At 46.5% G+C, this 26,181-nt stretch overlaps 1 long non-coding RNA gene across 1 annotated transcript in view; it reads left to right on the top strand.

The window, feature by feature from the left end:
• The window catches only part of LOC106731514 (uncharacterized), a 179,202-nt gene extending 153,674 nt beyond the window's left edge, over positions 1–25,528 (top strand). The window contains exon 3 of the long non-coding RNA XR_012901907.1: positions 25,433–25,528. This is a non-coding gene — a long non-coding RNA (uncharacterized LOC106731514). The remainder of the gene's footprint in view (positions 1–25,432) is intronic.
• Positions 25,529–26,181: the final 653 nt, after the last annotated feature.

The following is a 26,181-nucleotide window of genomic DNA, read 5'->3' as shown; positions in this document are numbered from 1 at the left end:
ATGTAATTATGAAGGACTGTTTAAAACCCACCCTTTTCAGTCAAAGGCTGCCTTATTTTGGGATATTTGAGCACAAGTCCATTAAGATGCCTGTCCTCATGTGTCATGTTAAGTGACATTGGTGTCCCACTACAACTGCATATTTGAAAAGTGTTTGTTTCTTGCTCCTCTGACACAGCCAATATATTGTCCAACCTTGGGACCTGTTCTACAGTCCACTGAGCACAATGGGCTGTAGGTTAGGTCCATGAAGAGCTAAGCTGAAATGAGAGAGGCCAGACTTTTTTTCTACTTCTGTCACTTTAAAAAGGAGCGTGATGGCAAATCCCACAGAAATAAGATGGAATAATTTTAGGCAGGTATTCTAAAAAGCAAAATATTAGTTTTCCAGTGATTAGTTTTAGTGACTTATTGTAGCAACAGAACAATACTTGGTCTCTGGGTGGGAGAGAAATCGGGATAGTCTTCAACACATTCTTTGAGATGTGCAAGTCAGAGATAACTAAGAACACTGTTGTGCCTTTTAGGTGATCCAGTCATAGGCTGCTGATCCTAGCAGTGTTTTATGTCCTTGGTGAGCATTTCCATGTTTAAAAGTCTCAGGGGGTAGTCGTGTTAGTCTGTAACTAAAAACAACTTAAAAAACAACAATGGTCCTGTAGCACCTTAGAGACTAACAAAAGTATATAAATAGGCATTGACTCTTAATAACTCCCAAGAATTTACTGCTTAGCTGGAACTACTGTGTTGCCTTCCTGCTTGTCTCTCTCCCCCCGCCCACCACCATCACCACACACATGCTTTGGCTTTACACTAATATATGTGTAACCCTTCTGCTGGTAGCAGTCAGCAGCCAGAAGGGCCGAGTTTAATATCTAGGGGGCTCTTTCCGCAGTGTAACCAAACTGGCTTGAGCCCCCACCCAGTAAACTGGGAAAATTCCAACCTACCTGTTGGGCACCTTTAGAGGCAATTTTTCTCCTATCACGAGCACTAAGTCTGTGGTGGAAACAGTTTGTTTAACAGTAATCTAGCATCAACCTACTACAGGTACACACATAAACAAAGAAAACCCATAAGCAAGACACCATCCCCAGAGTCCACAGAGCAGAGTCTTTTGCTTAAAGATCTTTAGTCCAACCCCAACTCATATAATGTGCTTTCCCCCCACTTCGAACATTCCACTCATGGGTCTGTCCAGTCAGTGCAGACCCAGAGTGCATAGGTACTTCATCATGACATCTTGTTGTGCATGTGGCAATGCCACCTACTTATTGTTCCCGCTGGCCACTTGCTGGCTGCTCCCACTGGCCACTATTCCCACTGGCCACCCCGCCAGCCACCTGTTGCTTCTCTCTCCAGCCATTGCTGCAGCTCCCACCAACCCCCTCTCCCACCAGCCACTGTTCCTGCCGGCCACTGTCCTTGTGATTGAGTTGGCTCTGGGCCAAATCTAGTGATTTCAGTTTCTCGGTGATTTTAGCTCTTAGCCCAAAGCATAGTCCAGCCAAAAGATTCCAGTATCCACTAGAATAAAATTTTAAAATAATAGAGACTCTGTGAGGAGTTTTAATTTTAGTTGTGTCATTAGAAGTGGGGGAGAGAAACAGGTTGAACCAGTATTACAGCTCACTACTGGAGGGCATGCAGCCTGCTGGTTCAGAGCTCTGTCCTTCCCCCCCAGTTGACTTCACGGAGTTTGTAAGAGGAAGCCTTGTCCATGCAAGATTCTTTATCCTGACAGTTTCTCTCCTTTGAACTGTCTGACTTTTCTGCATTCCCAATATCTGCAAGCATTTGTGGTCATATCTTATGATTCCTGCATTTAGGGTTAACACAGTTTGTGACCCCACAACAGCCAACTTGGTTACAATGGGCAAAACATCATTCTAACAATTGAATATCTAGCAGGCCTAAGCAAACTGAGTGACCTGTATTTACATAAACACACCCAAGATGTCTTTCCCATTACTCCTGGTTGTAATGGAAGTACTGATTCCATGCTTACATATGCATATGGTAAACATTTCAGTAATCCACAGCAGTCATACAGCTAACAATCCCAGTAAGTAGGGAACGTATCCTAAGTCATAACAGACAAATGAACATGGAGCTTATCAGTCAAAGTCCCACTTTAAAAAATGCTTATGCCACTTAGATGTCCTACTGAACATCAAAGCCCAAACAGTCTTATACCTCTCTCATTCCTTGTAGCTTTGGTCCTTCTCCTCCTCTTCCATCTGCCACCTCAGTCTGGAGTCCTCTTTCTCCTACCACAGGCTCAGTCTTTAGTCCATCTTTTCTGTTGCAGCCTCAGTTTTAGAGCTCCTTTTCCAACACATCCTTGGCGTCATCCTTTTTCTGCAACTCCTTCCCTTCCAAAGAGACTTCCTGCTTCTGAGAGTCATTCTCTCCTTTGCCTAGATTGTCTGAAGTCCTGTCTCCCTCCTTACCACTCACTGCATCTTATGAATAATCTTTTTCTTTATATCAGTTTCTATCACTTAGAGCATGTTAGGCCTTCTGCGTTCCTTCTATTGACCTCTGAATGCACCTTTGAGAAGGTCCATTCATGTGGTACACAGAATAAGGAAGATCTCAGTGTGCCCAGGGTTTTAATTATGGCTGAAGAGCTTGGTACAGAATGAAAGAGTAAAAATGATGGCTTCAAAATGCAGGAATATTGCCAGTTTGGAGTTGAGGAAGTTGTTTGGCACTGGTCTTAATTGCTGACAAAACACTATGCCCATAGCCCTCCATTCTGAAAAGATTTTAAAGTTAGATAGACCGTTCCTGCTTTTAGCACCTGAGAACAAAGAAGAAAAGTTGAAACCCACAACTTTGGGCTAACACAACTCTTTTGTTTAAATACCTTAATGTAGGCTGGGCTGGGGAGGAGAAGACGGTTCAGTGACTGGCAAGGGAACTGAAGATCCCCCTAATGGAAGACATAGCACCAAACATGGTCCCACAGACTGCTTTAGAGTTTCCTTTTGTTGTGGTCACATGAACTCAGCAGCCTAGCTCCCCAGCTGCTATAAAACAGCACAGCCCTTGGGCTTCAGTGGATCAATAACCATTTGCATCAGCTGACCATCTAGCCATGCATTTTTAAATAGGTGATCTTGGCTGTAACCTGGGAGTTAGGGTTAGTGTTCTGTTAATATCTCTTAACAGAAAATCGAGGAAAAGGCACTTTACCTTGGTGACCAGGTTACAGGGCAGAGAAGCAGCTGGCTGAGTGTGTTACCTCTCTGGCATCAGGCGACCAGGGAGAAATCATAGCCAACCTAAACCTTGATCTGCAGCACTAAGTATTTATTCTGGGTTATTACCCTACTTAGATATATTCTGGCTAGTATGTTGGTTTTACCTGCACAGTGCAATCACCTTGGCTTTTTGGTTAGCCTTAAATATTTGTTTATAAAAATGTTCTCCATCAAACTGGCATTTGGTAGCTGTTTTGGTGGTAACCATACTGGGTAAAAAACCTATCAGAGAGAGGTATAATTCTGCTTTGAGGCTTGGCCTACACTAAAAATAAGTTGACCCAACTGTGTGTGGTGGGGGGTGGTGAAAAATCCACACCCTTGAGGGTACATTTACACAGCAGCGTTATTTCAGGATAACTGACATTATTTCAAAATAACAAAGTTGCGTGTCTACACAGCAAGCCATTATTCTGAAATAATGTCAAGCTGGAGGACTTCTTACTCCAAATCCTGTAATCCTCATTTCATGAGGAGTAAGGGAAGTTGAAGGAGGAGTGTTCTTCCTTCGACTTCCTGCTGTGTAGACAGCTCCAAAAGCCAAATTAAGCTATTTCAATTTCAGCTACGCAATTGACATAGCTGAAGTTATGTATCTTAATTTGACTTTTGCCCTCCACTGTAGATGTGCCCTGAGCAATGTAGTTAAGCCAAGTATAGACAGCATGAGGTCAGTGGAAGCATTCTTTCATCAACCTAGCTATTGCCTCTGCACTCTAGAGCAGTGGTGCTCAACCTTTTTTAATTCACAACCCCCAGGTCTGGGAATTTTGGTAGAGAAAAAAAAACAGGAAAATTTTGGTTGAGCAAAAAAAAGGCACTGGGAACATTTTGTTGTGACCCCTTTAATTTAAACTGCAGGGCCACTCCCCTCACCACTGTCGGGCGCCGAACCAGGAAAACAAAATGGCAGCCAGCCCAGTGCTCTGACCCCCCCCCCCCCAGGAAGACAGCCACGACCCTCAACCCATAGGTTGCTCACTACTGCTCTAGAGATCTGGGAGGTGAATAATCTATGCTGATGGCAGAACTCCCTTTTCCCTCTTTCAAGTGTAGATACTGTCTCAGATGTTAATAGTAAGGGTAGCAGCTGGAAATTAAGTTCATAGAGGAAGATGGGACTAACGGGCAGCCACAGAGGTTGGAGTCACTGGGCATGGGATTAAGTTGTGGGAGGTAGGTAAATATATTTCAGACTAGAAACAGAAACCTTTAAGGAGTTCCCTGCTCACTCACTAGTTCTGGCTACCTCTAGGAACAGAGCAATTTCCATCCCCAATTATCTGCCCCTGTAATCACCATAATGGAATTGCAAAGTAGTGTCAGATCAAGTACTTCGGTTTAATCTGCCCTCTGTTTTGCTGTGCATGCTTAATCAGCAAATTTAGACAACAAAACGAAACACCGAGCTGTACCTTGTGCAGAGGGCACCTTGTGTTCTGTCAGCTTGACTGTATTCCTGTCACGCTGCTCTGCCTTGGCCTCCTGCTCCTCGTTTTGCTCCTCCAACAATGTATTTCCTCCTGGCTACCGCTCACATGCGCACACACAACTTACTCAGTGGTCAGTTCACAATGATGGAGTCCATTCCTCAAAGAAACCCCTGATTTAGCTGTTCTCTAATGCCTACTTGTTATCATAGCAATATTGCTCCGTTTTAATTTACCTTATCTCTGCACTGTTTAGTGTCTCGCTCGATGCCCAGTTCAGTGAGCCCCCAACAACACCTCAAAGGTAATCCCAAGAATATGCGTGTACTAGTAAGCTTTCCTGGGATTGACTCATTGCGCCATATTGCTCTTTGGGGCTTCTGTCAGGCTTTTAGTTCCGTCATTATCTTTGCTGCAGCAGGCACTAGGTCTAGACGATGCTGAAGTTTCGAAAGAGGATATGCAAACTCCATGGGAATGTGCATATCTTCTTCTGATCTCACTTTCGAATGCAGAACTTTCAAAAGTGAAAGTAGTCAGGACGCGGTTTTTTTGGCATCCACCCCCCTTTTTCGAAAAGCTGCGTAAACCTCATTTTTTGAGGAAAAGTGGCTTTTCGAAAAAGGGGAGGGTTGCCAAAAAACCCACGTCCCGACTACTTTCACTTTCAAAAGCTCTGCTTTCAAAAGTGAGATAGGAAGAAGATATGCACATTCCCATGGAATTTGCATATCTGCTTTTGAAACTTTAGTGTAGTGTAGTGTAGTGTAGTGTAGTGTAGTCTAGACAAGCCCTTAGAAGAAAAGTATGGTGCCAATCCATCACAGACGTTCCACCACCTCAGACATGTAAGATGACTCTTTCACAGGTCTGGCCTTACCATGAGGCAAACTGAGGTGGCTGCCTGAGGTGCCAGAGTGTGTGGGGGAGGGACACCACTAGGACCCAGAGTGTAGAAAATGGTGTCTGCTGCTGGTGCATGTGTATTCTCTCTGCTCTAGATGCACAGAGATGGTGGAGTGCTGTGCTGGAGGAAGGAGGGCACAAGAGACATAACCAGGCAGGCAGAAGAAAAGGGGGTGTGGGGGCGTCGTTTGAGCTCCCCGCCTCAGGTGCCAAAATGTTGTGGAGTAATGTCCCAGCACTTCCATGCAAAAATATGGGCCTGATCCTGCAGGTTTGACTCACAGGAATACAGGCAGTCCCCGGGTTACGTACAAGATAGGGACTGTAGGTTTGTTCTTAAGTTGAATTTGTATGTAAGTCGGAACTGGTACATATTGTAGGGGAAACATTGGCCAAACATTTCTCCAGAGTTCAGTTTTATTCTCCCACACCTCACTTCCCTCAGTCCTTTATTCTCAAGCTGAGGTGTCTGCTGAGAAAAGCCGCTCCATCTCCCTGGTCTGCTGGGGGGGGGGCGGGTGCTAGCTTCGCGTCTCCCTGGTCTGCTGGGGGGAAGCAGCTAGTGCGGGGTTGCCTCACCCCGTTTGTAAGTAGGGATCCGATGTAAGTCGGATCCATGTAACCCGGGGACTACCTGTACTCCTTGCTCACTTGAGAGAGAGTATTGACTTCAATGTGACTATTTGCACAAATAACTACTTGCTTTGGCAGGAGTTTAATAAGTCTGGTCCTGGAGTGAGGCCCAGCTTTTCAAGCATGACTACTGACCTTGGGCACCTCAATTTGTGGGTCTCTAAAGCTGGCCAATCAGAAATGAAGTCACCCACTTTTGCAAAATCTGGCCTAAGTGACTTGCTCAAAGTCATGTAATGAGTCAATGGCAGAACTAAATTTAAACTAGCTGTTTGAGCACCTAATCCATTACTTAATCCACTGGCCCATATTGTCTTCCCTACACATCAATGCATTTTAACACCCTTTTTTAGGTTATTCATAAAATATTAATGGGCTATCCCAGAAATGTCTCCTCTGCATTACTGTTACTGCAAATGAGGAAAATGTTTGTTCTCAATCCGCACTTCTGAAAGAAAATGTTTTATCTAGCCCCTGACATTAATTTCTGAGCTCAAAAACAGGAAGAAAAATATAAACAACATGCAGCCTTACAAAAGAAAATTTGTTAACTGCTATTCTTAAATGCACCTACACAGTCTATGCACAAAAGTACCGGAGCCAATGATTCCTGAAATTCACATAATGCCAGGCCATGTATTTCAGACTTAGGATTCATGAAAAATTGATGACAACTATGCTACTGCTAGCAGTACAGTAACTTGTCTGCCCCCCTCCCGGCCCTGGAGCCCTTAAAGGGCCACGGGCTGGCTACACAGTTTGTGCCAGTTGCAAGGCTGCCAGCACCCAGCCAGCAGACCCTGCACCTGCCACAAGATGAGCCAGCCACCCGATGCCACTCGCAGAGCTCCAGGAAGGTGTCCCTCCTCATCCTGAAGTTCTGGGTCCACTGTTGGTCTCCCCAGCGCTCCAGGATGATGCGGTCCCACCAGTCGCTGCTGGTGTCTAGACGCCAGATGCGGCGGGGCACGCCGGCGCCCAGGTGCCGCTGCAGCTGCGCCATGGCCCCCAGGGTGCCCAGGTGGAGAGGCAGGGGGCTAATGTGCACCAGGTGGAACCAGGCAGTCTCCAGCCATTGCTGGCAGGCTTGCAGCAGCAAGTCCATAAACTGCACCAGAAAGTGCAGGGCTAGCTCTGGCTCCATGTTGCCACCTGCGGCGGCGGCCCCGAAGGGAAGCACCGACACAGACGGGAGCAGAGAAAAACGCTTTGCTGTCCCTCGGCAAGGTAGGCAAGCAAGCGGAAAAGCTGAGAACCAGCTGTCCAGGGGGGTCCTTTAAGCACGAGCCTCAGATAACCTCAGACAGCAGCCACACAAAGCAACTACTGACCTGATGCCCTACCAGAACCGGTTTTAGCCGCCCTTAAATGCTCCCCTGCGTCCAATCAGTGTGGACGCGCTAGTTCGAATTAGCAAAACGCTAATTCGAACTAGTTTTTAGTTCTAGATGCGCTAGTTCGAATTAGCTTAGTTCGAATTAACTAATTCGAACTAAGTTAGTTCGAATTAGCGCTGTAGTGTAGACATACCCTGAGTCAGACTAATGGAGATATCTGGCTATTTTAAGGTTTCCCTGAGTTGTCACTGAACTGAGGAAGAACAAAGCTGCCACTGGCACCTTGAGGAAGCATTGGGCTCCCCAACAGCCATGTCATACTCCATGTGACAAGCAGGCTGCATATGTTGTGACTTCAGACCTCATATGGGAAAGAGACCTAGACCACCACAAGCTCTGAGATTGGCGTGGGCAGGATGGTTCCTGCTTATGGACATAAGGCAGTGGTCATCAACCAGTAGATCGTGAACTACCAGTAGATCTTGAAGCCTCTGACAGGTGCTCCTGACTGGTTTGGCTAGGAGGCTATCAAGCCAGCCCTGGCACTTGAGCTACCACTCCCTGCACTGCCATATTGGTCCTGCTCAGAAGCTTCCAGGGGCATCTCTGAGGCTCCTGCTTGTTGTGCCGGGAGGGGGGGATACAGAGGCAGGGGGCATGGATGTCTATCCCCCATCTTCACAGAATGAGAAGGACCAGGCCTCCACAAAGAGATGGAGTAGGGGTATTTGGGTTTGTGGTAGATCCTGGACTGACTTAAATTAAAAGAGTGATCTTGTGCTTAAAAAGGTTGAAGACCACTGACATAAGGCATCCTCTGAACATGGAGCCCAGCTACAGTGAACTCCATGCCATTTCCTGAGCCTGGCACGTTGTAAATCTATACAATAGGCATTTTAACAGTGCCCCTCAAAGCCCTTTACAAGCATTAAGTAGAGAGCCTCACATGCCCTGTGTCACTATTACTGCATGCACCATGTTACTGATGGGAGAAGGAGAGGGGAAGGAAGAGTCACAGAGAGTTACCCAGGGTCACACAGTGACTCAGTCAGGAAGAGCGCCTAAGGCTTTAGTTAGGATGATAGCTTGTTAACCAAGGGAATACGGGGAGCAGAATGACTGAAAGGTTCTTATCACCTAATTTGAAAAGGGAAAACTAAGGATGCAGTTCACCAGATGCTAGCAAGCAGCAGGCTTGAAGCGTGCAGGGAGACGTGCGTGGAAAGGAAAGTGAGTGGGCAAAGGCTTATCAGTAGTTTTCAGCTGTCATTCATGGTCCTCCTCTTTCAGTGGAAATCAATATCTCCAGCTGCCTTCCCACAGGAGCTTTGCAATGGCCCCACTTCTGTATCCATTCCCAGACATTATTATCAGTGTGTTACTTGGTACATGCTATGGGAAGTGACTAGGTAAGAGTTCTGAGCAGGTTTTACTTGACATTTGGGAGCTTCAAAGGGCCACATAGAATTGCAGCACCATGCCCCTCTCTCACGCTGTAGGCAGTGCTCTCCCACTGAGTACAGCATGCCCACGGGGGACCTAATCCTCAGACTGGGATGAGCTGTGCTCAGTGCAGGACCTGGGAGAGCAGGATCAGTTGGCTGCATACCGCTGTGTGCTCCCCCAAAGCCCAGGACTACTAAGTACATAAATTAGAGCAGTGCCAAGGCTGCTGTAACTTACACTGGCTGGTAACAGCCACTAGAAAACATTACACTAACTAGAGATCACCAGAAAAGAATTTTGCTTCCCCCACACCCAAGCATGTTCCCCCTACACCAGGAAGCATAGAAAGGAGCCCAATATGTGGTTAGGACAGCCTTAACTCCCCGTTGTGTCTCAGGATATTTCTATACAGCGAAGTTATTTTGGAATAGCGACAGCTATTCCAAAATAACTTCGCTAGCATCTACGCAGCCAAACCGCTATTTTGAAATAATTTTGAAATAGCGCAGGGCTTATTTCAAGTTCTGTAAACCTCGTTCTATGAGGAATAGCGCCTATTCCAAAATAGCTATTTCAGAATAGGTGCTGTGTAGATAGGGAATAGGGGCTAAATAAATGGCAAAAATAAATTGAAATAGGGGCCTCCGGCCCTGGCCATACACAGGAAAACTCTATCTCCCCGCCCCTACCCCCTCCGAGCCCTTAAAGCTGCAGACTCTGCAGGCAGGGTTTGTGGCTCACAGCAGGCCTGACAGCCCTGAGCTACCCTGCAGCTGCCGCTGATTCCATTTCGGTCCAAGATGAGCAAGCCAGACAGTAGCCCCCCTCCTTTACCTTAGGGAAGCTCATTCCCTCATTCCACCCACCTCCTGGGAAACTAGCCCGAGAATGCCATACCTGCATGAGCAGGGCCCCGCCAGTCGATCTCCCCACGCCAAGCTGGTTCCCAAGGGATTGGTAGCTGGCCAGCATGGAGAGTTTCCAGAGGGTGATGGCCACACACTTCTGGAAGGGAATGGCAGGCCTCATGTGCATATCCCATCGCCTCAAGGCAGGGGCGAGCCACTCACACAGCTCAAGGAAGGTGCCCTTCTTCATTCAAAAGTTCTGGAGCCATTGTTGGTCTCCCCAGTGCTCCAGAACAATGTGGTCCCATCAGTCTGCACTGGTGTCCAGTCGCTGGATGCAGTGGGGCACGGCAGAGAGACCATGGCTGGCGATGTGCAGGTTCTGTAGCCGCTTCCCCACATACCTGAGGAGGGACTCCAAGAAGCCCTGGGGGTTGGGTTCCTGAAGAGCCTGGAGGCAACCTGCAGAAAGTTCTGCATGACTTGCAGCAAAAGCCCCAAGACCTGTATATGGAGCTCCTGCGCCATACTGGAGAATGCTGTGGTGCCCTGAGTAAGGGCAACCAGAGCAAGAAGAGAAAATGCTTTGGTGTTCCTCAGAGGTAGGCAAGCAAGCAGGGGAACCTGAGAAACAGCTGTTCAGGGGGGTCCCTTTAAGCACAAGCCTCAGGCAGCAACTACACGAGGTAACTATTGACCTGATGCCCTGCCTGAACTGGTTCTGGGTGGCCTTATATGTGATTCAGTGTCCTATCAGTGTGGACGTGCTATTTTGAAATTGCTAAGCGCTATTTCAAAATACATGTTGCCTGTAGACATGCTATTTTGGAATAAGCTATTCCAGAATATCACTTCTGGAATAGCTTATTCTGAAATAACACTGCTGTGTAGGCATAGCCTATGTCTACACTGGCAGCTTCTTCCGGAAGAACAGCAGTTCTTCCACAAAAACTTGCTGGCTGTCTACGCTACATGAGTGTTCTTCCAGAAGTAAATTTACACTATAGCGTTGTAGAACAGGGCTTCTTCCAGAAGAGTTATTCCTCTCCCCACAAGGAATAAGCCCTCTTGTGCAAGAGCTCTTCCAGAAGTGGCCAGTATAGACAGGCAACATGAAATTATTGTGCAAGAAGCCTCTATGGTTAAAAAGGCCATCAGAGCTTTCTTGCGGAAGAGAGTGTCTACACTGGCATGGATGCTCTTGCACAAGCACATCTCTTGTGCAAAAGCACATGCCAGTGTAGACGCACTCTTGTGGAAGAGTTTTTGCACAAGAACTCTTCCGCAAAAGAGTTTTTGTGCAAGAAGCTGCCAGTGTAAACGTAGCCTCAGAGACAGGCAAAAGGGAAGTAACCCTACATTTCTTAATTCTTCAAAATTTACTCTCTTAAAATGTTACCCATGTCATGCTGTGCTCTGTGAACCCATTGCTTTCTATATGGCTATCGAGTGAGCCCCGCTTCATTATGTTACTCTCCTCAGTCAATTCTCTGTTGTGTTCTTCATTTTTCACTAATGGCACTAGTGAGAGAACAGAGGATAGTTAAGGAAGCCAGAGCACAGGCCCGTTAGGCAAGCACCAGGACAGGGTTTGGAGGGTTTTTATATAATTATAGATAACCCTTTATCTGGATTTAAGTGCTGCCTAGGCATGTGAAATGCCTATTTCAGCCAATGGGAGTTTATGCCTGGGATCAGACTACTATGTGTGGCCTTGAGGACATGAGGAAGACTCACTAACTTTGCTTTCTACTATTCATACAAATAAGGAACCTCTTGTTTAGTCTCAATCATAAACCAGCATCATACAGTGCATCCCCAGGGGACACAATTATTTCCAGAAGCAGAAATTTGAATGACCCAGATAATTAGTTCAGTGTAGCTGGTCCAAAACGTATTTACATAAAAGCCTGTGTTACTTCGGGGGCCAAGGGAACCTTCTGCTACCCCAAGCAAATGACCCAGTTAGTTTTGTGCAATGAGTCTGAGGAGGCTGGAAGTGAGCAGCAACAACACCACTGTGCCACGGCCTTTCTTTCTTGTCATTTCCAAATGCAAACTCTTCATGATGGGCTGTGTCATGCATCCATGGAGCCTTTAGTCCCATATTGCCCCAGCTCTATGGACACAGCAGCCTGTCTATAAAGAAATGTGGTCAGGGGACAACGAGACAGGACTACTCTGAGACTGGCCTTGGTGTGTTTCCAGCAAACCAACTGACCCATGGCTTGTGAGGGGGTGACACTTTCTGAGACACAAGAGACGCCCCCCCCCCTTCTGCGAAGGCAGAACCACAGCATCTTCTCCTTTGCTTGACCTTCCCCTCCCACCCCACTCACCCATCATCTTGGCCTGGTGGTTAGACTGAGACTCAGCTAATGGGAGCTGAGGGAGCCCTGCGCCTTCACAAGCATCAGAGGGCCTGTCTCTGCTTGCAGCAGGAGAGAGATTCCTGTGCATCATCCTGCTACTGTTACTTTACACCCAGGCGTGGTCCCGACCTGGTCTCACTGTAGCAGTCACAAAGGGGATGGAGAGGAAGTTCGTATAACTCCTTCCTGACACATGGACTACCTAGCTATGCCTTTGTTCCCTTTGTTATACACCCTTCAAGCACAGCCAGGAGGAGTGTGGCGTAGAAGCTGCTGCAGCTACTCTACACTTCCAGAGATGGGGAAAATTTCCCCTCTGCTGGATGTAGGAAACAGCAACGTCTTACTCCTCCTATTGACTTGTGCAAGGAGGAAGCCTGGTTCTTGCCGTGTTTTCTTGAGGGCTTTAGGTTTTATCATGCAATTTCAATGTACTTTGAGAGTTCAATCTCAGTACTTTGAGAGCTTAGACAGGTGTTCAAGGGCAACAGTTTGCTACATAAGGAATCTGCTGCATCATATGCATTACAAATACAATCCAGTGCTGCCACTCCCTCCTGTGTAAATATTGGTCATTTTCTTCTCATAAATTACTCACAAAGCAAGTGGAAAAGAAAGAAAATCTATGGAACAAAACAGTATTGAAAGGATGTTGTATATTCTAGAGACAACAAAGGCTTACTTAACAAGACTGTGTCCTTGAAATGTTGTCATATGAACAAACAGTATCAGTAAATTGTCCTTTATTTCACCTGCACCCCATTATTGCTTGCTATTAAATGTGCTATGAACAGCATTTTTTACCTAACAGTGGAGATGATAAAAGATGCCTCCCAAAGGGTCCTCCATTCTGCTAGAGGACAGATTGATGTTTCAGAGAACATCCACAGGAATCTTTCTGACACAAGCTACGTAGGAGGTGGGATGAACCGACACACTTTCCAGTTGTCCTAGGAAGCACAGCTGATTCTAGGTAGTCAATGGAGGGAGAACTCTGGACAGCCTATTGCACTGCGATTTGACCTCTACGTGTTGGTCGGCCACATAACAATGGCAAAAATAAATTAAGTTGAAAGGACGGTTTTGTTATATTTTACTGAACGTCTGAAATTAAGTATCAAAGTGCTTCCAGTTTCTTAGTAGCATAATCACAACAGCTACCAGCCATGTCAGCAACACCATCTGCTCCTAGGGTTGCCAGGTGTCTGGTTTTGAACCAGACAGTCTGGTATTTGAGCTTTCTGTCCGGGAAACAAATGGAGAAAATACCGGACATATAATAGTCTGGTATTTTCTAATTAGGTAAGTTTTACTATTAGGAGTATGAGTACCTAGTTGCGAAATGCCTGGCTGGTAGACACACTCACACTGAATGAGTGTGTCTACCAGCCAGGCAGAACGCAATTACGTGAGGGGGCGGGAGGGAATCCTTGGGGCCGGACTCGCTTGTGCTTTGCCAGGACAGTACGTGGGATGGGCAGCACCCTGCGATCTGCGTGCGCCCGGGTCAGTCCCTTACCTCGCTGGCTGATTCTGTCTCTCTCTCTCTTTCTCTCTCTCCCTGCCCATTTTCTCGCCCCCCCCCCCATCCTCCCACGACCTCCTCCCAGCCAGCCCTGCTTCCCACCGGTCAGTTCCCTCCCCCCCCCCCCGATCTCCCCTGGCCAGCCCCACTGCCCCCGACCAGCCCTGCTTCCTGCCAGCCAGTTCTCACCTGCCTTCCAGATCTCTCCTGGCCAGCCCCACTGCCCCAAACACCCCTGCCCCGGCCAGACCTGCTTCCCGCCAGCCGGTTTCTGCCGGCCAGCCTCGCTCCTCTCCTGTCTGGTCTCTTCTCTCCTCTCCCCTCCTCTCTTCCCCCTTGCCCCTCCTCCCAGCATCTGAGATCAAGTGTGTGCAGTATTTTTTTTAAAGCCACCTGGTAACCCTACTTCCTGGAGGTAGAGCAGGACTGAGGAAGGAAGGCAGGGCTGGGGAAGCTCTGACCAAGCAAGCTCCCAGGCTGCAGGGGCTGAGAGGGGCAGCCATGCTAGACATGGGCAGCAGGTCCACACCCCTTTGCCAGGGATGAGTGGCCATTGCAGACAGCAGTTTGCCCCTGTGGCAGGGGCTAGATGAAGACTGGCAGTGGGTCACTGAGGCAAGGTGGGTACAGGGGAACTGAGTGTTCCCTGGGTGTAGAACTGGGGGCCCCTGAGGAGGGGAGGACCCTGCACAGTGAAGTAAACAACTCCCCCCCCCCCCAGAAGGGGTCATAAAGAGACAGGAGTGGGCCCTGCCAGATGGCAGTGTCCTGAAGAGACGCTGTAGTCAACGAGAAACAGGGGGAGACACCAGCTAGAGAGAGGCGTCCAGCGGGCCAAACAAGCTAATTCCCAGGAGTGCCAGCTGAAGGCGCTATGTTGGTGAGTCTGCCCCTGATAGTCAGGAAGAATGTTCCCTGTGGACAGGTTGTTCCATAGTTGTCCACTGCAGCATTTGTTGCACCTTCCTCTGCAGCAACTGGTGCTGGCCACTGCCTTAGGAGAATGGATAGATGGACCCGGTCGCTATTCCAATGTTCTTAAATTAGGCACCTAAATCCACATGAAGGCACCTGATTTGCAGAAGTACAGAGCACTCAGAGCTTGCAAGGAACCAGGGTTTTTCACAACTATTAAAGTGACCTAACTTGTTCAAGCAGAACTCCTGTCAGTGCCATGAAACATCTGCGCTCGTACATCAGAGACTAGCCCAGTGAGAGCTCCAAACTGAAGCCCCCGGCTTGCCAGGGGTGCATGAACAATTTGTATAGTGGGAGTGCTAAGAGCCACTGAACAAAACTGAACCCCTGTATGAGTAGGGTTGCCAGATGGTTGAAACAAAAATACTGAACAGTCGCACACCCTCCCCTCCTAAAAAAATACGCCGGGAAAAAATTCTGTTGAAAAAAAAAGGGGGGGGAGACCAAAGTTATTGACCGAAAAAAAGGACTCCAAGATTTATTAAGAAAAAAAAATTAAAATAAAACAACATTAACAGTGAGTGAGTGCAGGGATAGGAACGGGGGAGCGGTTGAGCACTAAGACCCAGGGGAGTCATTGCTTCCCCTTGGTCTTTTGCCGGCAGCCACTTTGTGCCAGCAGCCTTGTGGAACCAGGTAAGCATGGGTTCGGGAGGCTGGGGGTGTTGGGGGAATGGGGGGGGCGGGCGCTGAGTGTTTGTAGGGTTGCCAGGTGCCCGGCATTTTCGCCTCCTGGCCAGGGAAAAAAATCAGAAAATACAGGACATCTTAGGTGTCCGGTATTTTCTGAATTTTTTTACTGAACAGGAGGCAAAAATACCGGACTGTCTGGGTGAATACTGGACACCTGGCAACCATATGTATGAGCTGGCAACCACTTCCAGCCAGGGGATGCTACAGAAGTCCTGCCATTTCCTTGCCTCTGTGACCATGTCCCTCCAGCTCTGTGTGCCTCTGTTCTGTACCTAGAAACAGAGACAATTTGGTGTCATTTATTGTCCCCATTTTACAATTGGGGCCTGCCTACATTACAGGATGGTGGTGCATGTAAGCTGCTGACTCCCATATATTTTTTCAGAGTGTCTGGATAACACGGCTCACATGCGTGGGTTCTGCACTTAGCCTGCATGTAACAAAGGGCTGGATGGTCTTTTCCTCTGGACTGTAGCGTTCTGAAGAGGCTCTCAACACAGTGACCTGGAAGCCCCTATAAAATCCCTGCTGGTAACGTGTGGGGGGACCAAATACAAGCGGAGAGGTCAATAAAAGCTGAGAGCAGTAACAGAACGATCTGAGTGTTGCATAGGGAGCAGCCTCTGCGATTTACTGTCCAACCAGCTGGGTCCCCAGACTCAACTGTCAGTAAGTGGGATGATCCAGGGAAAAAAATTCAAGCAACCAAAGAAGCTGACCAGGGTCAGGACACCAGCCCAGCCGGGGAGGAGTGGCTGTGGCAGTGACATCACAAAGGGCTGTTGCAGGGCCTCAGCTTATTGGGGGAAAGTGGTGTTTTGGTGGTGACCTCACAGAGAGACGCTGACAACAGCCAGGCAGGATGGAGGCAGAAGGCCAGGGCAACCTCAGAGAGTCCTGTGGCTTTGCAGCAGCAAGGATCCTTCACAAGGTCTCCCCCTGAGGACGGATAGAATTAGGATCAATGCACGTGAGCATGGCGAGGAACCTCATCGGAGTCTTCTCCTTCCCTAGTACTGACTCTGTGTAACCTCTTCAGAAGGTAAGAGTCTCAGGCTATGTCTAGACTACGGGGTTTTTCCGGGATACCTCCAAGGAACGCGTCTGCTCTTCTGACATTTTTGGCGGCAGAGCAGACGCGCTGTTTCAGAAGCCCTGTCTTCCTTGTGCCATGAGGAAGAAGGGCTCTTCTGAAAGAGGAGGTTTTTCTGAAATTTGGCCCAGTGTAGACAGGCCAGATTTTGGAAAAGCCTCTTCCAACAAAACTATTGAAAAAAAGTACGCAAATTGCCTCAGAGAGGTTTGGAGCCTGTTCTGTCTGATTCACCTATAATAGCTGAATTCCTGCATCTCCCTCACACACACCCAGCAACCAGCCCTAACTCCTGCAGCTCACGCATGCTCCCACAGCCTCCTGCCCTCACCCATGTGCACACACACACCCAACCTCCTGGCATTCACCCCCTCCACATACAGCCTCTACCTTGTCCTCACATACACCTCCAGCCATCCTGCTCTTCACCCACACACCCCCAGGCCTCCTGCCCTCCCTGACTCATCTTGCAGCTCATCCACACACTATCTGCCAGCTGCCCTGAGTACCATATACCCGCACAGACTCTCTCTCCAATGGGAATGAAACTGCATTAAGAACGAAAATCAGAGTTATTACTTTAATTATAAATATTTTATATTTGCAGTATTTTACATTACAAATCCTCTTCAGGTTTCAGTTTTTCTTCTCAGGTGGAATAAATTCACTTCTGCTCTGATGTGATGTCTGGGGCTCACTCAGAGACAGTCAAGGTGGAGCCTCTGAAGTAAAGCAGTTTTATATTCAGTGTATAACAGATTGGGACAACTTCCTCCATCCTTATTAGATTAGTCTGTCATGTCAAGTGCACAATCTACAGTAGAAAGTAATTGAAAAGAAATGCCTCCTAGGAATATATAAGCCCCCACCCCCACAAGGGAGGTGGGTTGAGATAGGAGAGTATCTGTAAGAAATTTAAGTTACTTTTCACCCCTGGCTATGGCTTATTCCAGCTTCCTCCAAATGAAACGAACTCTGTCAGCAAAAGCACAGTATTGCTTGTATAACTGCAGCTGTACTCAGGGCTTTTGACAGCACCCTTCAATTGGTCAGAAATCCCAGCTCATCACACCCTGACAGATTTATGCTGACAAAAATTGTCAGGGTAAATCTGATCACAGTAATCTCTGCTCCCTCCTGTTTGTGAGATGTTCAAGTTAAATAGATGGTAGCAATAAACTAGAGTTTTTTTTCTCACAGTAACTCCTCAGTCTTTACTTCCTTTGGCCCTGTGAAGTGATAGTGTTTCTCCAGCAGCCAGTGGTCATAAAACACAGTGTGGAACTCACTGGATTATATTGGTCAGTGATGTGTTTTGCAGTCCTCCTTGTGCTTGAAGCTGTCCTTTGAATTCAGTTTCTTGACTGCCTCACCTATGAAAGTAGGAGAAAATAAGTTCTGAATTATCAGTTTCTCTGTCCCTCGCCAGATGAAAACTGACTGATGTAGATGTAGAGTGCTTGGCAAGTCAGAATATTACTAAAGAAATATTCTGCTAAATATTTCCAAGAAAAACATGGCAGAATCATTGTTCTGTCACCATGTTACTAATGCCTGCCGCAGCAGAGAAGGAAAATGAAACATGACACTGCAGTGAATCTGCGTTTGAACAGGACTATCTTCATCTGTATTGTATCACTGCTCCTTATTATCAGTGTCCCCATGGTGATCAGAGTTACATATCTCATTCTGTTAGAGCTAATAACCTGGAGGCGTGGTGTGAGGGAGAGGGAAACACATTTTCAGGTAAGACTTATTAGCAAAAGTTATTTCAGCCAAAAAAATGGAAATTGCCATTTGTGTCAAGAGCTCGACGACTATTTCATAACATTCAGCATTCATTCTGATTTAACTACATTGAAGACAGTGTCAAGAAGTGTGAACTTTCTATGAACTTCTGGAGTTTTCCCACTGTTTTGCTAGATTTAGAAGCACTAGAGAGAAGTTGGGGGATATGAATAGTAGCTGAAAAGATATTCACAATCAAATCAGCTTGATCTGAATACCTGTTCCATTTGTTTAAGTTTTCTATAGAAAAATGAATCAATAGAGCTGGATTCTTATTTATGCAAAAGGCATTTTATACTGTACTGGCATTATAAAGGGGCTTTAAAGTAGAAGCAAATTTCCTTTCTAGCCACTTTACATTACCAAAAGAACAATGTAATGTGGCTTTGATTGAGGCGAACAATGATTTAAATATTAGCATGACATATACTTTGGAAATCAACTCAGACAGAAGGCTTGATTCTCTATTGTCTGTAGCTTGTGTAGTCATTTACAACAGGGCAAAATGAGTTCAAAATGCTACTGAATCAGAATGTAGCATATCACCCTCTTTTTGTTCTGGGAAAATAATTGCCCAAAATGCAAGGTAAAGCTGGGAAAATTTATGAGACTATAACCGGGTCCTATGGGGACTTTACCCCAAAAACCCCTCCCTGGCTTCTGACAACCTGCTAGCCGCTCCCGTGGGCCAAGCCCGTAGGCTCTTCAGGGCCTACACCTCTGGTTCCAGGCTGGTCTCTTCCGGGTCGGGTCTCCGCTCCAGCTTCCAGTCCCCGGTGAAGGGCTCCACCCCGGTCCCCTGTCTGGGCCGCTGGGGCTACTCCCGGTCCGTGGTCTAGATGGACCTCTCGCCTTCGCTCTCCCAGGTTTGTCACTTCGGTGTCAGTCTGTGGGGGGTTTGAGAGCAACACCAGCCCCTGCTCTCCTCTTCCCTCCTTCCTTCCCCTCCTCCCTCCTCTTATCCATCCTTCTCGGTGTGTCCCTGCCCGGCGTCCATGCCAACCCAGTCTCCCTGGGTCCCATGGACCGCCAGTTCATGGCCAGGGGCTCCTGTGCCTGCGCTGACTTGCCACGGCCTCCCTCCTGCTCGGGCGCCGCTCCTGCCTCCACGCCACAGCCCGCTGGCCCCGGGCTGCCTCACGTGTGGGTTTTAAATCCCCCACTACACGCCACTCCCGACTCCACGCTGCAGCCTGCCGACTCCAGGCTGCTGCGAGTGCAGGGGTTGGATCCTCTGTCAAACAGACCAAAACTTTTTTTGGCAAAAATACAGATTCAATGACACCAGCACATTTTGTGAATTACACTAGGTTTCACAGTTTGTTTCCATCAATAAACATGCTGAAAAAAGTAAAATGCAACATCTTGATTTTTTATTCCAACTTTTTTTGTTTTGAAATGTCTTTTAGCTTTATTTTTTAAATTAAAAGTACAGTAGAATACTCAGAATCCATATGAGATGAAGATTATACAAATTAAATCTTTTTTTTTCAACTTTTCAAAACTGGAAATAACTAAGATTTTGTCATGGTTATTTTTAGTAAAAGTCACAGGGTGGGGGTAATAAATAACATTTCATGGAAGCTTGTGACCTGTCTTTTATGAAAGAGGTTTTACTATGACTTTTACTAAAAATAATGGTGCGTGTGTATGTTGTGGCTTTTTTTCATTGTGTGGCATGGCACAGGCAGGGTGACTAAGGGGGAGGGTTCAGATGTCATAGTGGGAGTTGTGACAGGCAGAGGGAGATATGGCAGTGGGATCAGGACGGGCCAGCTGAGAGGAATGAGGTTTAGACAGTTATGGGCTAGTCCTCATTCCAGTCCTGCTCTCAGCCTCAGTGACTCCGGGAATCTTAACAACTGGCTATCCTGTCTGACAGTGCTGTTGCTGAATGCCAGGTTGCTATCCCACAAAACAGCAATCATCCAGGATTTAATCCTGGATGAAGGGGCTGACCTAGCCTGTATCACTGAGACCTGGCTGGGAATGGAAGGAGGGGTTGACTTCTCCCTGTTACGCCTGACTTGTTCTCAGTCCAACACCAGCCTCAGCTTGCCAGGCAGGGAGGGGGATTTGGCGATTGTCTATCAGGATACCATCTCATTAGCCAGGACCCCGGTCCAACAAAGTCGTAGATTTGAGTGTTTGCACCTGGTGTTGGGTGGCCGGGATAGGTTGGGTGTTCCGTTGGTGTACTGCCCACCTCACTGCCTGGCAGACGCTCTACTCAAGCTAGCCAAGGTGGTCTTGGATGTGGCATTGAGGACCCCAAGGCTATTGGTCTTTGGGGACTTCAATGTTCACGCCAACACTGTCCTGTCTTGTCCGGCTTGAGACATCATAGCCACCATGATGACCTTAGGACTATCCCAAGATATAACTGCCCCCACGTATGTGGCAGGTCATACACTTGATCTGGTCTTTTGGACTAAGGCTGATAGAGATCTCAGGATAAGGGATGTAATTACACTCCCTTTGTCACAGACCAATCGCTATCTGGTCAAGTTTAGACTATTTGCTGACCTTCCACTGCGCAGAGGCGGGTGACCAACTGATCCGGTCTTGGAGGCTGATGGGTGCAGAGGGTTTCCTGAAGTCCCTGAGGGATTGTTTGGCCATTATAGCTAGTGATCCTGTTTATGCCCTGGTCAATATATGGAACATTTAGGTCACCCTGCTGGTTGACATGATTACTCCTAAGTCCTCTTCTTGGGCTAGTTGAGCCAAGTTTGCCTCCCTGATTTTCTGGAGAGTTGCAGGAGGAGAAACAGGCTGTGCAATGGCTAAAGCGCTGTTGGAGGAGAACTTGAGCCGAGTTGGATTGATTGTTTGTTAGAGCCAAATTATGAGCCTATTCTGTGGTGGTGCTGACGGTGAAGAAAAAATACTTCTCTGCCTGCATCACATCTGCTCAGTGCCGTCCAGAGGAATTGTTTTGAGTGGTGTGGAGCCTCTGACAGCTTGGCCTTCATGATGGAAGCCTAATCCGAACTATCTAGTCCGTGCCGCGTGTAGCCGTGCGGCACGGGGTTCGCACTAGCCGGCTTTTAAAAATGGCGGCGCCGGCTTTATGCTACTGAAGCCCGGGAAATTCAAATCCCGGGCTTCATTAGCAAGTTCGGTATGCATACATTACTCCCCTAGTTCGAACTAGGGGGGTAGTGTAGACATACCCTGTGTTTCCTTATAACATAGAGTGAAACAGTGCTCTTCTGTTCTACCAAGCAGGGGCTGTACAATGCCCTAACTAACTCTATATCTCTTTTCCCACATCCTGGTGGAGCTACTTTGAGGGCAGGAGACTGATCTAAGTTACACAACTTTAGCTCTTAACTGCTGTGTCTTCACTCCGGTGTGTTGACAGGAGATACTCTCCTGTTAACTCCCCTTGTGCTTCTCGGCCCTTTGGAATATTAGAGTCAATGGGAAAGCGATTGGTGATTGGTTTATCATATTGATATTATACTAACCTGTGAATATGTCACTCAGAGATGTAAAAAAATCCACCTCCCTGAGCAACATAGCTATTTTGACCTACCTCTCCACCCTCATATATGCAGCCCTGTCTATGGGGGAGCTTCTCCGACCAGCACAGCTACCACCTCTCAGAGATGTGGATTTACTATGCTGACAGGAGAAATAATCCTGTTGGTGCAGCAGTGTGTTCACTAAAGTATAGGTGAAAACAAGTCCTCAGACTAGCAAGTGGAAGAAGGGACTGGGAAAAGTTTCAAATGTAGTATTTTTGAAAGTTTTAGTTTTAAAATTAAAATACCCAAGTGTGAGTTGACAAAGTTTTAATGTTTCATCATTCAAATGTTGTGTGGAAAGTCACAACAACATGTTAACTGTGGAGACCCTGCTGTGAATCCATAATGCAGAAACTCTAAAGCTATGTCTACCCTACCACATATGCCAATATAACTAGGGCCCTACCAAATCCATGGTCCATTTTGATTCATTTCATGACCAAAGGGTTTAAAAATTGGTCAGATTCATGTTTTTAGATGTTTACATCTGAAATTGCATGGTACTGTCATTGTGGCGGTCCCAACCCAAAAGGTACCCAGAGGTGGACCTGCTCGCCTTCTCCCCTCCCCACCCTGCAGCCCTGACAGCAGAAGGGGTGGGGGCAAAGCTGGAAGGGAAGAGGCGGAGCCTCTCTTCTTCCAGCCACGCTGTCTGGGACGCTGCCTGAAAGAGCCTGGCATTCTCCCAGGCAGCTGCTGTGCTGTATCAAGTAGCATCCAGGAGTGGCTCTCAGGCCTGAGTGCCAGGAGGAGCAGCTGAACATACTGGGGGAAGCAGGTGCAGTGGGCGGACAGAGCTTCCCCAGGTAATATGGCTTTGGAGGGGGCAGGGAAAGCGCAGGGGCCTTGGCCTGGGGGCAGGATAGAGAAAAGTCATGTTAAGGGGTCACATGACCCCCATGTAGCTGGTATTCCCCTTTGTGTCCCATCCACGAGTGACCCCTCCAACACTTCCCATCCTGGTTGAGACTCGCAACTAGGTCTTCTGGCTGGGGAGCTTCCAGAAGCATGGGGAAATAAACATTTCACGGGGAAGGGCTTATTTCACAGTATATAATATATTTTTTATGGTCCAAGAAATCTGAAGGTTCCTAAATATAATTTATATTGCTCAGGTATCTAAATGAGCCACCACTGTGAACAAAATAAATTGCACTGATCTAAATCGCAGAGAGCGTCTCCTGCCAATATAACTACTACTGCTCATTGGGGTTGATTGATTAAGTCAATAGGAGTGCTCTGTCCCATTGGTGTAGGCCATGTCTTCACTCCGGAAAGATCGATGCTGCCATGATCGATATTCCAGAGTTCGATTTAGCATGTCTAGTTAAAACCTGCTAAATCAAACTCAGAGGGTGTCCCCCCATTGGCAGCTGGTACTCCTGTTCCTGCGAAGAGTAAGAGAAGCTGATGGGAGCATTTGCTCCTGTTGGCCTCCTGCTGTGGGGACAGCAGAGAAACTCGAATCAATGTATATCAACTCCAGCTATGTAATTAACGTAGCTAAAGTTGCATATCTTGATTCAACCTTCCCCTTAGTGTAGACCTGGCCTTAGAGTGGCTATATCCAAGAACTTACAGCAGCATAGCTGCATTCTTCACTGTGAGCTCTCTAGTCACTGTAGCCATAGCCTAAGTCAAGGCTAGGTGGCAAGAGTAAGCTATGACAAGGTAATAGGATGCAAAGGAGGAGGTTAAGGAGACAGAGGGTCAGATTCTCAGCTGGTCTAAATCAGTGTAGCACTGCTGACTTAAAGGATCTGGATCAAAGTTTGAACATATGCAGGGCACCTTTTGTCTGAAAGCCACTTGTGGCAGCAGGCAGGTAAAATACCCTGTTCATTTAGATTAGTCCTGTAGGGTTTGGCCGTACGGCAAGATCTTTCTGGAAGTAAATTAAATAGAACTCAATGCACAGCAAATCAATACTGAGATTGCTATAGAATAAATATGACATGGGCAACAAGTGTTTTGGATGTGAAATCTATTCCCATGTATGCAATAAATCTTGGAGCCAAATTGGTGCCCATAAATATGCTGTTGCGCTTGCTCTAACCCTTCCCCTCCCCACTTACTAGAAAACTCCTCAGATAGACCTTTTGTAAGATCTGATAGGCTGACAGAAAATAGAACTGCCAAACCCTATGAAACTCCCACTAGAGATTTGGAGGAAGATGGATGGTACTTAAGCAATACAAAGACCGTGAAATCAAACCATTAAAAAACAATCTCGGAGCCACTCAACTTCTCTCACCTTTCTACAATGATAAAGGGGAAAAAAAGGGGCATTGAATATTTCCTTTTATCCTCCTCAGGCTGATATGTTGAACTTCTTAAAATTTTATTATGTGCAAAAAGGAGTTGCTAATGTTTTGGGAATACTTCTCTCCTCCTTCCCCAATCCTCACTCCTATTATATGAGTGCTGATGGTGAGAGTTGGACTTGAAGGAGCTGGAGTTAACAAAGTAACAGAGGCTTCTCTCAGCAGGACACAGATGAACGGAGAAGCAGACAATGAATAGCACCCTTCCACTTGTCTAATTTTTAGTAGCACTCTGCTCAGCTACTGTCACTCAGTCTTCTATGCTGATATCTCATGAAAAGCAGCAATCATAATGTTTTCCTGAGGAAACATTTTGAAGTGAGGTTGCTACAGTTCTAACAACCATCAGAACAGCCAAGGAAAACACACCTCTAGTATATTATTAGTTCGTGTGCTGTTTTTAATGCTAGTAATTATGTAATTTCTAGAAGATACCCTTGGCATAATGAGGTTGGTAATGTTGACAAAACATGCTTTAAATTAGCACATGCCAAAATAAGAGAGATTTTCTGTTTGCTTTCTATAACACTGGGTCTAGGGCTCTTAATGTATATCTCAGATCATTTAAAAATACATGGTGACTAGATGAAGTCACTAGACGACTTCAAAACACCGTAAGAGTGGCCTGCAAAAGGAAAAATAAATTAAACACTACCCTTTTTGGTTCCTGTGTGATGTACAAAGACCTGTTTGGGGGACAATTTTTTTACATGAGAAATTCATGACCTATCTATTCTGTTTTTCCTGGAAGACTCGATAGATGACATAGCAGGATTATTTCCTCAGACTCACTGCAATGAGATATGATTAATTCAGATAGGGAGCGATTTTTATTCCTAATGGAAAAAAAACATCAGGTTTTGTTTGGTTTTGTAAACAACTATTACATTCAAATACCTAACCCATCTGAGGGCATGTTTACATAGCAGGGCTAAAGTCAAATTAAGCTATGTAACTTTAGCTATGTCAATTGCATAGTTTGTCGAAATCTCTTAATTCAGCTTTTGGTGCTGTCTACACAGCAGGAAGTTGAAGGAAGAACACTCTTCCTGCGACTTCCCTTACTCCTCGTGAAATGAGGGTTACCATGTGCTGGGGTAAGAAATCCTCCAGCTCAACATGATTTTGGAATAAAGGTTTGTAGTGTAGATGTTTTGTTATTTCGTAATGACTTCAGTTATTCCAAAATAGTGCAGCTGCGTAGACGTACCCTGAGAGAAAAGATATCTTTGTTAAAGATTTAATGCCCCTTTACAGCTAACAAAGGACAACTCACAGAACACTTCTTTGAGACCTCCAGTGGATTCTCCACCAGAAAAGATGACAAGAATTGACATTCCTGTTCTTTCTAAGGTAATACCCAAACAGAAAAAAACCAACCCAAGTCTTCTTTATACATACATAAAGCAGGAAAAAAAAGTCTCAGAGGGGTAGCCTTGTTAGTCTGTAACTTTAAAAACAATTTTAAAAAAAGATAATGAGTAGTCCTGTAGCACTTTAGAGACTAACAAAAACATATGTATAGTATGAGATTTCATGGGCAAAACTTCTTCTTCAGATGAGCTGGAGTCTCCAGCTTCCAGCTTATCTAAAGAAGTGGGTTTTGCCCACAAAAGCTCATAATACTATATATATATATATATATATATATATATTTTGTTAGTCTCTAAGGGTATGTCTACACAGCAAAGTTATTTCGAAATTACTATCATAGCATCTACACAGCCATTCCATTATTTGGAAATTAAATCAAAATAGTGGGCTTATTTTGAAATTGATAAACCTCATTCCACAAGCAATAATGCCAATTTTGAAATTGCTATTTCGAAATAAGTGCTGTGTAGACACTTATTTTGAAACGGGGGGCCTTCAGCCTTCCCAGGGTGCCCTGGTGGCCACTCTGGCCTCAACCAAGAACACTTCTCTTCCTCCCCAGAGCCCTTAAAGGGGTAGACTTTGGCCACAGTTCCTGTGCCAGCTCCAAGCCTGCCAGCCCAGAGCCAGCA

Source organism: Pelodiscus sinensis, chromosome 2 (genome assembly GCF_049634645.1).
Source record: "Pelodiscus sinensis isolate JC-2024 chromosome 2, ASM4963464v1, whole genome shotgun sequence".
Classification (NCBI taxonomy): Eukaryota; Metazoa; Chordata; order Testudines; family Trionychidae; genus Pelodiscus; species Pelodiscus sinensis.
The sequence above is the reverse complement of the archived record's forward strand: the minus strand, read 5'-3'. Positions and strand labels throughout refer to the sequence as shown.